Consider the following 13,536-nt stretch of genomic DNA (forward strand, 5'->3'; position numbering starts at 1 on the left):
TGTAGGAAGAAAGAGTTGGTATCATTTATTGCAGTAATAAAGACAACTGGAATAAGATACAGTTTTCTATGTATTCAACCACATCTATATTTTTAGATCACTAAAAAGAACACCCCTGTTGAATTCCCCTGTGATTATTCAGGATCAATATGCCTTAAGATGATTTGAAATATTGATGGATTTTCAAAACAGTCCTTTTCTTTTTACAGATTAAGAAGGACATATTTCCATTGCTCATATACTTTGCTATTTACTGGCAGACTCCAAGATGTAAGAACACCTAATCCAACCTCAGTTTAAGGGCAGTTACATCCTCCCTATTTCCACCAATGCTTTAAAATGTTCGCTTTATAGCACTGAAATCTTTAGCTCTAGAAAATAGTACAGCTCCCAGAAAAATGTTTGCACGGCAAACTACTCTTGCCCATCTTCATGTCCATGCCCATGCCTAAAAGATATTAATAGGTATAGGGAGCAGATGTGCAAAATCAGACTGGAATGCTTTGTACTCCCATGGACTGTATCAGTCACACAATGCAGTTATTTCTCCAGCTTGGGTTCAATGTGTGGGTTTCAGGTTTTTTTCCCTGTCAGTTATGGGTTCCTTGGGCTGTGGTGTTTGGGTTGTTATTTGGTGTTGCTTTATTTGGTGTTGTAAAAAAAAAAAAAAAGTCTTTACCTCTCAAAAAACCCCAAGAAGTTCATGTGATGTAGAGCTTCAACTGAAAATTAAAAAAGAAGATTTGCCACTTTTGGCACCTGTGGGTAGAGCAGATGGTCCCAGTGGAATAAAGGCAAGGATAAAGCCGTCTTCTTTATGAATGACATGGCAAGGGATACTGCCACCAAAAGCAAAGCCTGCGCCATGGCAGCTCCATACAAACCATCATGAGGAAAATTTCAGAGTGAGGCAGCTGAGAGCACAGCACAGGCGCTGCAGTCATGTGGCAGCAGGTGACAGGAGGGAAGTGATGCAGTGTTTGCAGTCCTCCAGCCCTGCTGCAGACCTCCTGAGGAAGTGCATGCTTCAGGTTAAATCAGGTCTTAGAGACACCCTCCAGCAGGCAGTGAACCAGCCAGCAGCACCTCGGTGAGAGGCAAATCCGCATCCCTGTGGAAATGGCAGAACACTCATTAATTTAATCCCATGCCCTTCCTTCTATTATCTCTAGAAAAGATAGTAAGAGATGGTAAGGAGAAAAATTTGTACAAATGTACAGTTTTTTCTTCCTTCTCTGGCAGAGGAAAGGAGAAGCAGATTCCATATGCCCACCCCTCCCCTGATCACAACATTTAGCAGAAGAGGGGAGAAGGGCTTTTCTGCAGAGCCTGTGCCTTTGAGGCAGCAGCAGGGCAAGAGTTCAGTTTTACGACTCCTGGCCCCAACACAATTTACCATTTACAAACTAATCCTCCTCTGCTGGAGAGCACAAGGCCTGCTAAAGCTCTCATGTCCACTTCTCTGATTCTCCATTGTCCACAGTGACAGGGAGAAGCCGAAGACCTAATCGGTGTGTAATTCAATCGCTGTCCAGGCTGTGTCACAGCACAATGCTCTGCTTGTAGTGCCACGGGCTGAGGCGGCCAGCTACTGTTATGCCCCACAGCAGGTGTGAAGAGTGTCACTGGCTCTGACTGAGTGCTGCCCCTCTCTCCAGGTCCATTGCTGACACTCTGTTCACTCACCACTTAAAGGCTGTTTTTCCTACTGGCAGCAATCTAATTGTCGGCTCTCTGGTGAAAGGGTGCTCTCAGTATTTTTGACCCTGAACTAGGAGTTCCTGCACAGCATAACATGGGCCTCACATAAAGTAAACCTCTTTGCTCTCCAGACCCCCTAAATGTGGAGGCCTGTTAACAAGTTCTTTATTTACTTAGTCTGAATCCAGCAGTTAGTAAATTATGATCTACCACACCCAAACTGTTTCGCTCCATTGGTCCTCATCAGACAGGACACTGGCCTTGTCACACATCCTTTAGGATGGTTTAAATCCTTGGTACCTAATTACATTTTAATCAGCAAAAGACAGATGCTTCAAAAAATTCCTATCCACATGTAGGTTTTTAACAACCTCTGGAATACCAAATTAAATGTGCTGCCACACTTAAATACAGAGCCACTCTGAAAATGACATTTGGTTTGGTTTTTAGCAAAAATTTCCTACTCCACCAAGATTTGAAAATCTTCACTTTCATTCATCTTGAGTTCAAGGAAGCTGAGGAAGAGAAGTGCAGAGGAAGGAGGCAGGGCAGCAGCTGCCAGGTGATCAGTGGGTGTGGGTATCACCCAGCCATGCTATTAGGCATGTAAGAAGACACGACAGAACTATTGCTGGTATATCCACAGGAGTGTCAGAGGACATCTCCTGTGGCACAGAGCTACATCACACACTGGTAACAGTTGTATGTGGTGTTTCTTTCCACATGTAACAGTGACAGAATGAACATAGAAACACCCTACTCCTAAAACATCACTTTAACAGCTTTGAGAATTTAATTCATGTAGAGCTTCTGGTACTATTTTTCCAGTTGCTTAATTTTCATGTAGAAGCAAACCAAATAGCAGGAATACCTGATGGAGGAGCTACACTGGGACAGAAATTGTACAGGCCTGTACAGCTGCAGATTTTCACTGCAGATTTTCATCCAAAAGAATAAGCAACTGAAGTCAGCTGCAGAACCTGACCAACCCAATAAACAAATAAACCAAAATGGAAACAATTTCCCCGCCACCACATAGGTAACTTTAAATCAATATATTTGGTTATCTAGACTATTTCTGTGCAATTCTACACATGAATTATGGTTACCAATCTTACCTAATCCTGTAAAGGGATGAAATAGTTTGTCACACTTGCAAATGCTGTGAAGGCAGTGAGCAGATGAAGAAAGATGATCCAGCTTCTTACCACTTGATACAGAAAAGTTCATAATATTCATTATTCAAAATATGAATTGGACATCTGTATTTACAATGTTTAACAAGTCTTGCTTAGTGTTGAAGCCAAGCTGCTCATTTCACCCATACTCATGTACTGTCATCATCGACGGCTGATTTCCAAACATGGCCAGACACCAGTTTTCATGGCAGGGGTCATGAGACATTCTTGCATCCTGAATCAGGATTCAGCAATGCCATGTGCCAAGCCTTAAAGGCATGCAAAGCATTTACAACTGAGCACCTGCGGAAATCCCATTTCCTGACAAAGAGAGGCCTCTGATATTCATGTTTTCTCCTACTCTTAGGCTATGCTGTAATGAATTCTGGCCTGAATAGTCCTTTTACAGCTGTACAAGGAAGTATCCTTGCTTAGCATTTACCCCTCCCTATGGAGGTTCAGTGGAAACCTGGTTGAGCAATCAGCAAAGATAAACAGAATGAAAAGTCTGGCTGATGGGATATGACAAAAACATGCACAGGACAGGGACACAAAGTGAGCCTATCAGAGAAAGCAGAAAGGCTCTGGTACCTTTAATGAATACAGGTAAGATAATGGGACCCTAAGGAGTCACATCAAACTTGGTGTTAATGGCAACAGTGATACATGCAGACACAACTAGAGAGTGTGTGGTTCTGGAAACTGAGGCCAGGAATACTGTTGTTAACAGCATGGGAATAATCAAAGAGTACAGGACTGCATGGGAACCACTGCTAGGTCAGTGACAAGAGTTGAAGGGGAATAAATTGAAGGAATGCTGGAAGGGACTTGGAAAGGGCTGCTTATGATACCAGTGATGGAAATTACTTTGAACAGTTTATCCTGTGAGACTCCCTGCTCTGCAAGGTATTCCCTACTACCTCTTGCTGTAGGTCGGGGTTGCCCTTACTCCAAGCTGCCCTCATCCCTTTGAAGGCTCTGATTCCCTTACTGCACAAAACCAGTATCCTTGTCCTGTCCCTATCACTCTAATAGTGGGTTGTTGCTGCTTTATCTCTGACATGAACTATCTGTGCCCCCCCCCTCAAACTCTGACCTTAAACTCCCACCATCACATCTCCATATACCCCCAGGTCATCCCCTCTGCCTCCATTCCCTGGCACTGTTCCATGTAGTTGCTTCACACCCCAAATTATCTCTGCTTTTGTTTTCCTTCCTCTAGCAGTGCAAGTGTGATGGCCATGGTTTCAACAGGTAGCAGGCCATTAGCCTGTGCACTGTTCTATGCCCAATCTCACTTTTGCTGGGTCACTCACTGGAGCTTTAAACCAATGACTACAACCAGCCCTGCTGATCCTTATTGGTCCCTCAGCCTCTTTTTGGAACCATAATCCATCATGGTACTGGGCAGGCTCAGTGGATGCAGAGTGACAGGCACTGTTCCCTACTTCCTACTTCCACAAGGAAATGCTAGAACAATTTTTGTCTGCTGGGTATAGAAACCAGGTCTCCATAGCACACTTCCTTGCTGCTGATCAGTTGTTCCTCTGGGTCCTCCAGGGGAGCTCCCCCCTCCTCTTGGCCATGACAGCATGATTCAAACAGCTGCTGGGGCTGGATGAAGCACCTGCTCTGGGCAGCAGCAGCTGGAGTTCATTTTGGGTCCAAAGGGCCGAGGCCAAGCAGGCTGACCGCATGTGCACTAATCCAGTATGATCACCAACTCCACCAACAACAGGTGCCCTTTGAAGAGGGAGGGAAAAACTATTTGGGGAGGAACCAGAGCTTTATAAAGGACATTATGGGCCAAGTCCTCAGCTGGTACATGCTCAGTTAAAGCATGTACCCTCTTGAAGTTATATGAGTAATGCTCACATACACCACCAAAAGCTTTGGCCCACTCTCAGTGCTGCTTCTCTTCTGTTTTTAGTTTTCCTAAGGGTTTTTCACCTCTTCTCCTTGCTCTGCATTTATCTTCCACCAATAAAGAAACTCACCTGTCCTTTGCTTCAGACCAGACAGCTGAAAGTCACAAGCTAATATCCCAGATTTTACCATCCTCCTGTGCACAGCTAACACAATCTTACCATATGTCCTTCAGTCCTGCTTGAGTCCTGGGGTCCAGATCATGAGCCTGCAGTGACAGCAACAAGGGCAATCCCATTCTGGAACAAATGAAACCAAACCTCATCAAGGTCCATTAAGAGAAGTCTTTTAGCACAGGCATCCTAAGAATCGTCATGCACTTGCTCAAGCCACTGGTCCCTGTAGGACAGAGCATAATTTCAATGTAGGATCCCTACAAATGACACAGGAAGAGGAAAAAAAAAAAAACAAAACTCCTGTCAGAAACTACTGGCCAAACTGTCTCCAAGGAAAGTTTTATTCTTACCACATTTTGCTGGAAAATTGTTTACCATCCAATACATACAAATCTCTTTTTAAAGTCCCTCTTAGTGTATTTCTGATAAACACCTGAACTAAAGAAAGTCTCTACATTTTCTTCTTTTCTGAGTCCTGCCATTCTGAGCTCCAGAGGCCAGTTCTGTAAATCTGGTCTCAATTATTGCAGTTACTCTTGTGCTTCTTTCTGGAGAACCTGGAAGCACTCAGGAGCCTGAGAATTGGAGCTGGATTCACAGCAATGGCACTGCAGACCATGGCTAAAAGCACTCTGCTCACCATCTGAGTAAAAGCAGAATTTCCAAGTTCCTGTTGATGCACTATCAGAGGAAAACATGACCTTGCTGCAAGTTGCTCATGTGAATCAGTCACAGCCTTCATAACTTTGTATTCCAAAATTTATTTTCCTGAGCTATGCATCTTTTAATTCCTAACTTTCCAAGATTCAGATTTAAGCCACTTTTCCCTTGGGACCATGTCTCAGCTGGGTTATATTACGAAGAGAAGCAAAGTGATGAGAGACAGTTGGATGAACAGAGCTGGTAGTGAGAACAGCACAGGCAGAAAAACCAGTCTCCAATCCATAATAGTCCCTGACATCTCACCAACAAGTTTAGACAAGTGTAACCGGTACTGCGTTGGCTTGAACATTTAAACAAGTCTCCAAGAATTTCCCTTGACGAACACCACAGTACAGGTTAGACAATTCCTCACCATGGATAGGACAGACACTCAGGAACCACACAGGAACCTCCAGTGCTGGAAATGTATTCTCAGCTGCTGCAGACCCACAGATTCCCTTTAAGGATTTAACCACAGTTCCAAAGTTGGAAAACACCAGAGCATGTACAAACATATGCAGAAGGCAACATTGCACACTTGTGCAGCAGTTTTGTCCACGTACATGCCTGAGGGAACCACTTTGCACCCTGATACTGAGCAGTAGAGATACCTACACATTCCTGCCATTCCCAGCCAAAGCAATAAAACACTGTAACATCTGACAGCACAGAGCTCTTCCTATCCCTCTGAATCCTTGCTGCTGCTTGCTGTCACTGGGCACATTTCACGCAGGCCAGCTGCACAGGATTTATTTAACCAGTTTTAGAGCATCAAAGCTAACTTTTTTTTTTTTTTGTCTTTGCCCCAGGCAGGCACTGGGTATGCAGGATTTAAATCAGAGAACAAAATGTTCTGTGAAATTTGTAAAAATTCAGCCCAGTAAATTCTAAATTAAAAGAAAAAAAAAAGTGATAACACCTGGAGTGGCTTAAAAATCAAAAAGTGAAGCATTTCACTGCATTTCTGCAGGTAATGCCACTCTGTCCTAAAGATCAGAATAATTAATTTCCCAAGATTACCAATTAATGGTGCTGACTGCTTTAAGTGATAGGAACCAAACAGACTCAGAGTTCTACCTTTTAATTCCAGTGAAATCAGGAGAATGCTCAATTCAACAAAAGCTCTGCAAAAAGACACTCAAATTCAAAAAACAAATGGTTTGATCCTTGCAGATTTGCAGATTGGCAGAGAAGACTTTGTCTGGGACATACTGCCACAAACTTACTACAATCTATGATACTACCTATTGTTGTAAGATTTTAAAAATGTATTTAAAGCCATTAAAATGGAACTAGGCAGAAGATGATAGAGAAAGAGATACCCCAGGGAATCACAACACCTAGACAATGAAGATGGTCTAAAAGAGGTGCTTTGACTAAAAAGCAGCAATAAAAGGTCATTTGTGACTGGAACTAGAAGAGGAATTACTTCATTGGAATTAAGCATTGCCTTTAAGGTCAATGATGTTTGAGTCAAATGATCAACTTCTGCTTTGCCCGATTCACCATCACAGGTTCCATCTTATTATAAAGTTTAAAATAAACGTTTAGCTGATGAATGTTCACATTAAAATTTCAGATTTCTTTTTTCTCAATCAAAGTCTCACCAAGACTTTAAAAGATTCTTTTACAATAATTATGATTTGTTATTTTTTGGTGATTACAAGAGCCAAAACTTCTAGAATAATTTCCTCTTCACCAGCAAACATTTCACACTCCTCTTGCCCCAACTGTGGCTTTAATTTCTTCTCTCTAAAGCCAAGTAGCAAATGGCATCAGTCAAAACCATTTAACTCCAAGGAGTCCCTGCACTTCAAAATAAGGTGATCCTGGTACTAGCAGGGACTCTGTAAACACTGACTATCAATAGCAAACAGCAGCAAGACAATAAATGGTTTCTGGATCTTCATCCCTTGTGCACAGTTTACTTCTTCTAGCCCAGATATTCTGACTATGTACAAAGTGCACCTGCTCATGCAGATCTCAAAGAGGTCTAATGTCCCCTCAAGGGCCACCTGGAGCACTGAGTGCACCTCCTGAAGTTTACACTGCCTGGAAGGCATTACCTGGTCACTGATTTCAGATGGCACAGGCTGCACACACACAAAGAGAAGCTCTGCCTTTTTCAATGTGTCAAGTCTTATTTTCTCATTTACCCAAGAGTAAGTACAGATTCTAACCCACAGCTGTGGAAAGGAAGGTAGAATAGAAAGGCAACTACACAAAGTATACAAATTATGACAGACTTCAGGCAGTTTGGCATTGCACAACTCCCTTATGCAACATATTGCCTGGGGCAAGCCTCATGTTCTCAGAAATTCCACAGAATCCCCTTAAATATGCTCCAGTGCTGAGGCCCTGTGCTTTCCACCTGAAATAACCGACTGAACTTATGATATACCACAGACAGATTGCATGGATGAGCCTTACATTTGCTGGCCTATGCTTTTTTAAATACAACCTGAAATAACAAGTGCAAAATCTCAGAAGCAGATGGACCCTGCCAATTTATAGAAACTTACTCCTAAGCACAGCCTCTTTAAAAAATCCAAAGGGGTAATATCAGCCAGTAGCACTTGAAATGAATTGTCCACTTAGACTCAAGTGTATTTATAAGAGCAGAAATGGAGATGGAAGAGGCAAAACTGCCAGCCAGGCTGGAGCTTCCTTAGCCAGGCTGCCAGTCCTTTGCAGCCACCAGGCTGAGAGCACAAACTGCCCCTGGGCTCCAGCTCTCCCTGCTGCCTCTGCCCAGTCCCAGGCATGGCCTTCCTCAGTGCTGCCAGAGCCTGGGATCCTACAGACACGGGGAGCTGGTAAGCTGAGTCAGGACATGCAACAATTCTGTAAATACGAGGAGAAAAGACCACGGTGAACAACTCAGTGCACCTGATTTGTCAGCATTTAAAGCTGCAGAGCGTGGTAGGTGTTTAAGAGAAAATAGTGACATACAGCTTCTAGACATGAGTTAAACAGTGGCCACAGCCCAGTTTGACCTGCAGACCCACACATGTAGGCAGTCACACAAGCACAGCCATGTGCAGCTGGACTTGAGACACTTTGGGACAGATAAAGGTGGCAAATGCTAACCAGGCTGGGGCACAACAAGTCACAGCAAGAGTCTGTCAATGCACTTGAGATGCACTAACATCTTCTAGGCTTGACTGCAGAACTGCACAGAGATCATAAACCTCCTGTTAGCACAGAGTTTTCCCCAGGGTCCAGAGAAGGGAGAGTGGAGGAAAGGAAGAGGACGAGTCTGCCTGAGCACTGTGGTTGTGCAGCAGTGGGAAAGAGCCCTCAGATAGGGGCTTAGAAGGCAGGGGGACCTGGGGACCAGCAGGAGGGTGAGGGCTGGTGGTACACAGGCAGAATGTGCAGTGTACATGTGTACATGTGCCCTGCTTTTTGTACACCAAAGCCCCAGAGCAGATCCCCACTGAGAAGCAGTGGAGGCTGTCTCCAAACTCTGCTCCTGGAAGGGTCCCATGGTAGCAGCAAGCATTAACTACAGATAATCTAATTTAAATATTGCAGAGAAGAAAAGAGCATGGATTAGAAAACCCTCCTGTATGTATTCTGTGACACAGGGTTAAAGATAAGCTTTGCTTGCATTTCAGAACTCTTACAAGCTTGTCTCCTTTGTTAGCTTTAGATACTGAAGAGATATGCAAGTCAGCTGTAGACACATTCTGTTTGAAGGACAGATTTCAATCAGTGAAGTTTCAAAGAATTCTATATATATCACAATGTTTTATGTCATCCAGCATTCAGAAAGTTCCTTAAGGAAGAACTTAATTGCAAAAGAAGAGAGGCAATGAGCCAACATCTCAATATCTGTGACATGCAGACTTGTGTCTAGGAAGCCTATGGAAACAAAGCGTCCGAGATAAAAGTTACAACAGAGGCAAAAAGTGTTGCACATTTATCAAGCTACTGAAGCAACATGGGAAAACTCAAGGCAAAAAAGAAATGGCTGGTTCCAGTGACGAGGACATCTTCAAACATCTCATCTGGTTTTAAACACTGCAGCAATGGATGTTTGGCAAACACAGAAATCTCAATGACAAGAAGAAACTTTTGGGACTCTAGAAAAAGAAAGCAAATGAAAATTAAGGTTTGGAGTATTTGAGGTAAGTGCCAAAAAAAGGCATTCTAAAAATTACTTCCAAAATTAAAAGTTAATCCAAGTACTTTTCCAACAGAATTTCATTATGGTACCTCATTTTATTAAACTGAATATATACAAAATACGTGCAGATCTGACACAGTATAGTAATTTTCAGTACCTATAAACTCAAAATACAGGCTTCTCTCTGCTCTGTTTGACAGCAACAAGACTGGCATCAAAGAAACTAGGCTTTATTTTTGAGCAATCCTTCTCTTGTATCACTAAAACATGTTGATTTCAGAGCACTATAACAAGCTGGCTCTTTCCACCTGCTCAGTGACAAAGAGACAAAAATTATTTTCCAGAATGTTGCAGCCTGGTCACAACACTGTTGCCTCTCCAGGGCCATCTCATGTTTTGCTGATGACCACTTTTACTGAAAGTCAGTTAAAAGAGGTTATTTTGCTATGCTTGCTTAAATAGTAACATCCCAAATTTCAGGCTTCTTTTTTAACTTTATGAGTCATACAGTGCAAAAAGGCAAAAAAACAACTCAGAAGCCTTGCTGGCTCTTCCTCCGTGGATAAAGGAAGTAAAAAAGAGGAAAAAATAGTGAGATGAAGCACCTGTTGAGACTAGAAAAGCATAAGAAAAATGGGTTAAGGGACTTCAAGTCCAATAAAAGCAATCATGAATTCATGGGTGTTCATATGAATTATTCCTAATTTCCTGCCAGAGAGCTTCGGTTTCACTTAATTACAAAACAAAATGATGAATGAAGAAGGCCAATTCATAAGTATACACTTCATACATTTATTTGTTTTTTACTTTTTGCTCACACAACCCTCTGTTTTCATTACGGCTATTGATAGACACTGAATGAAAGAAAAGTTTGGCAGCATTAGATAGACTCCTTGCAGAGCACATGAAAAACCCATCACAGCTAGAAAGAAGCAAACAGATGGTAGCTGGAGAGAAGCAACAGACACAACTTTTACTACATGTAGTGAAAGAATGAACAATACCAACTCCAGATCACAAAGTGCAGCCAAAAAAATCTAGCTTTAAATGAGAGAATCAGGGTAAAAAATGGCCAGATACAACTAAATATTCACAAAGTAGGCCCAGGAGAAAGAATATTTTGAAAGGGTTGCTAAAGCCCACTGGCACAAAGAATCCTCTCTATTGCACTCTGCCAAAGAATAAATAGGAAAAGGAGTGGGGAGGAGTAGAGAAGGTATGGGTTTGTGTGTAAAAGAGTTTATTTTGATGGAATTTGAACTGTAGTTCTGTATACCACACTGTGGTGTTTTGGCTTCCCACTCTGCCATACACTTTCAACACACTTTAAAATGTGTTATACCAAAATCATGCTAAGTCATAAAAATGAAAAGATACCTTTCATCAAGGCATGTGCCTGTAACCAACCCTTTGATGATCCTGGTAGGTCCCTTCCAACTCAGAACATTCTGTGATTCTTTGCTGAAAAGCTGTACCTAAGAAACTGAACAAAGTGCCAGCTCCCTGGAATGCTGCATTTCTTGAGGTAACAAGCTTTTGGAGCAGATGATACCTTCCCCAGTCCAGCTACAAAGAGCATGTGATATCACTTCATGCTATATAGCAAGAATCCTTATATTACTTTGTCATGGAACTTTTCCATAATACAATTGATAACCATGCAAATGGTGTGTATTTCCTTTCGTTCTATGAAGCACAAAGCAAAATAAACTGAATGGAGTTCTTAAAAAATGAACATATAGAGTATAAAGAATTTTAGAGTCAGTTTTCAGATCAGCTTCATGATGGCCTTATGAACTGCCCTTGTGTCTTAGCTGTCCGTCACTGAATGGGATAACTTAATACAGTTTTCCAAGGCTCCAAAGCCCATTAATGCAGAGACAAAACTCTATGAGATTATATGCTCAGCAATTACCATAATAAATGCCCAATTAATTAAATACAACTACAGACTTTTCCATGGGGACACTGGCTATTTTGTTTGCTATTGCTATTCTACACTTCAAGTTATTCAATCAAGTACCTAGTGCTACAGTGAATAAGAGGATGCCTGCTGAGAACTTCAGAATAAGGTCATACGTTGTTCAAGTGTCTTGTCAATATATTGGTATTTAATGACTTTGGGTACTTATTTTAGCCTTGCAAATATTACAGTTATATTACTCACATTAAACTTTACCCAAATGATTAAATGCTGTTTGATTTTTTTAAACTAAGCTTCTAATTTAACTAAAACATGAAGCATCAGAACTAAAATGGCTAATTACAGCAAACAAAGAGGGCGTAATAGCATATGAGATAGAGGCACTGAAAAAGAATTATTTAAGTTTCTCATGAGCAATGTTCTCATATATCTACGTGACTATTCTCAGATGATGCATGCTAGGCTCTAGGCAGTCAGATCCAATAACAATTAAAACAGGCAACAGAAAACGATTCTGCCCTTAGGATCCTGGGTTGGTGGGGGAGTGATCTGCTAGAAAAATATTCCACAAAACAACACATAACATTGAGCTTACTAAACAAAGTCACTGAAGAGAAAATTATTGATTTTGAAGGGTGTTGAGATTATTCATATTTCCTCTCCACTAGTGTGAATCTATTAAAGTAAAAGAAATGTATGTAAAATGAAAAATGTAAAAATGTAAAAATGAATGTATTTTGAAGTTACTGTACACACTGAGGGTTACTGGTTACTAAAATAGGATATTTTAACAAACATAGGTAGGACCAGTTCAGCACCAACATTTTTTGCACTAAACCAAAATACTTGAAGAATATACCCTGTAGCCAAGACATATACACACTGCTAAAGTCCCAGGACTTTTCAGAGCTCACTCCCTCCTCAGGATTGCCTCTGCTTAGAGGTTCTCACCAACCACTCCAGCCTCAGCCTAGCCTGGTCACACTTTCAGATGCTGCTGCTGGAACCAGATGTACTGAATATGACTGCTTGGAAAAGGGCTCAGCTCTTATATTAGAAGAGTTTTATCCACATTATTGCTGTCCCATAAAGACAATGTATTAGAAACAGGAAGCAAAGAAGCGCCAGCAGGTTACACTGTCTCTGCACAGCTCTGATGTCAAAGAAAATGAGATACAGCAGCTGGGACTATGCCAAGAAACAAACTGAGGGAGCTACAGCATCCTGATCTGCTGGTACCCTGACCATGAGTGTGCAACACAGCACAGCTTCTGTCCCTTGGATATGAGTGTGGAACACATCACAGCTTCTGTCCCTTGGACACGAGTGTGCAACACAGCACAGCTTCTGTCCCTTGGATATGAGTGTGCAACACAGCACAGCTGCTGTCCCTTGGACATGCTCTGCACCAGAGTGCACATCGAGCTGTTTGCCTGTAGCCTGCCTAGGAGGGGCAAGCAACAAGTATGTGCAATTCCTAAGTTCTGCTTCTGATTGTCTTCCCTGCTTTCCTCTACTACCCTGCTTAAATAGGAAATACTTTCACTTCGGCTGTGTTGCTCTGTTTGGAAAGATAATACATAATATAATACGTAAGTTTATGTTTTCCTCTTATGTTTGTAGGACCATCTTGGGATACCGCAAACCTGTGACACATGTACACATGTGTAATCATGAACCACTGAAGAGAAAGTATATGCTGGAATGTTTTATTAAGAAGACTCGTAGCAGAATCCTTTTCCTCAAGTCACTCATAGTCAAGATTCAATGTTTCGTAACCACTTCTTCAGCACAAGCATGCGGCACAACTCCAAGCGGAGCCCAAGTTAACACATCTACTTAGCTGTTCAGGTAAAT

General features: G+C 41.9%; 1 protein-coding gene across 1 annotated transcript in view; it reads right to left on the reverse strand.

Moving 5' to 3' along the window:
* LOC110468063 (uncharacterized) overlaps positions 1-13,536 on the reverse strand; it is a 24,505-nt gene continuing 10,969 nt past the window's right edge. The window contains exons 7-8 of the mRNA XM_085582382.1: positions 4,967-5,044; positions 1-1,111 (exon numbers count right to left, since the gene is read on the reverse strand). The gene's annotated coding sequence lies outside the window, so the exon portion shown is untranslated. The remainder of the gene's footprint in view (positions 1,112-4,966; positions 5,045-13,536) is intronic.

Source organism: Lonchura striata, chromosome 5, assembly GCF_050655825.1.
Source record: "Lonchura striata isolate lonStrDom1 chromosome 5, ASM5065582v1, whole genome shotgun sequence".
Taxonomy (NCBI): Eukaryota; Metazoa; Chordata; class Aves; order Passeriformes; family Estrildidae; genus Lonchura; species Lonchura striata.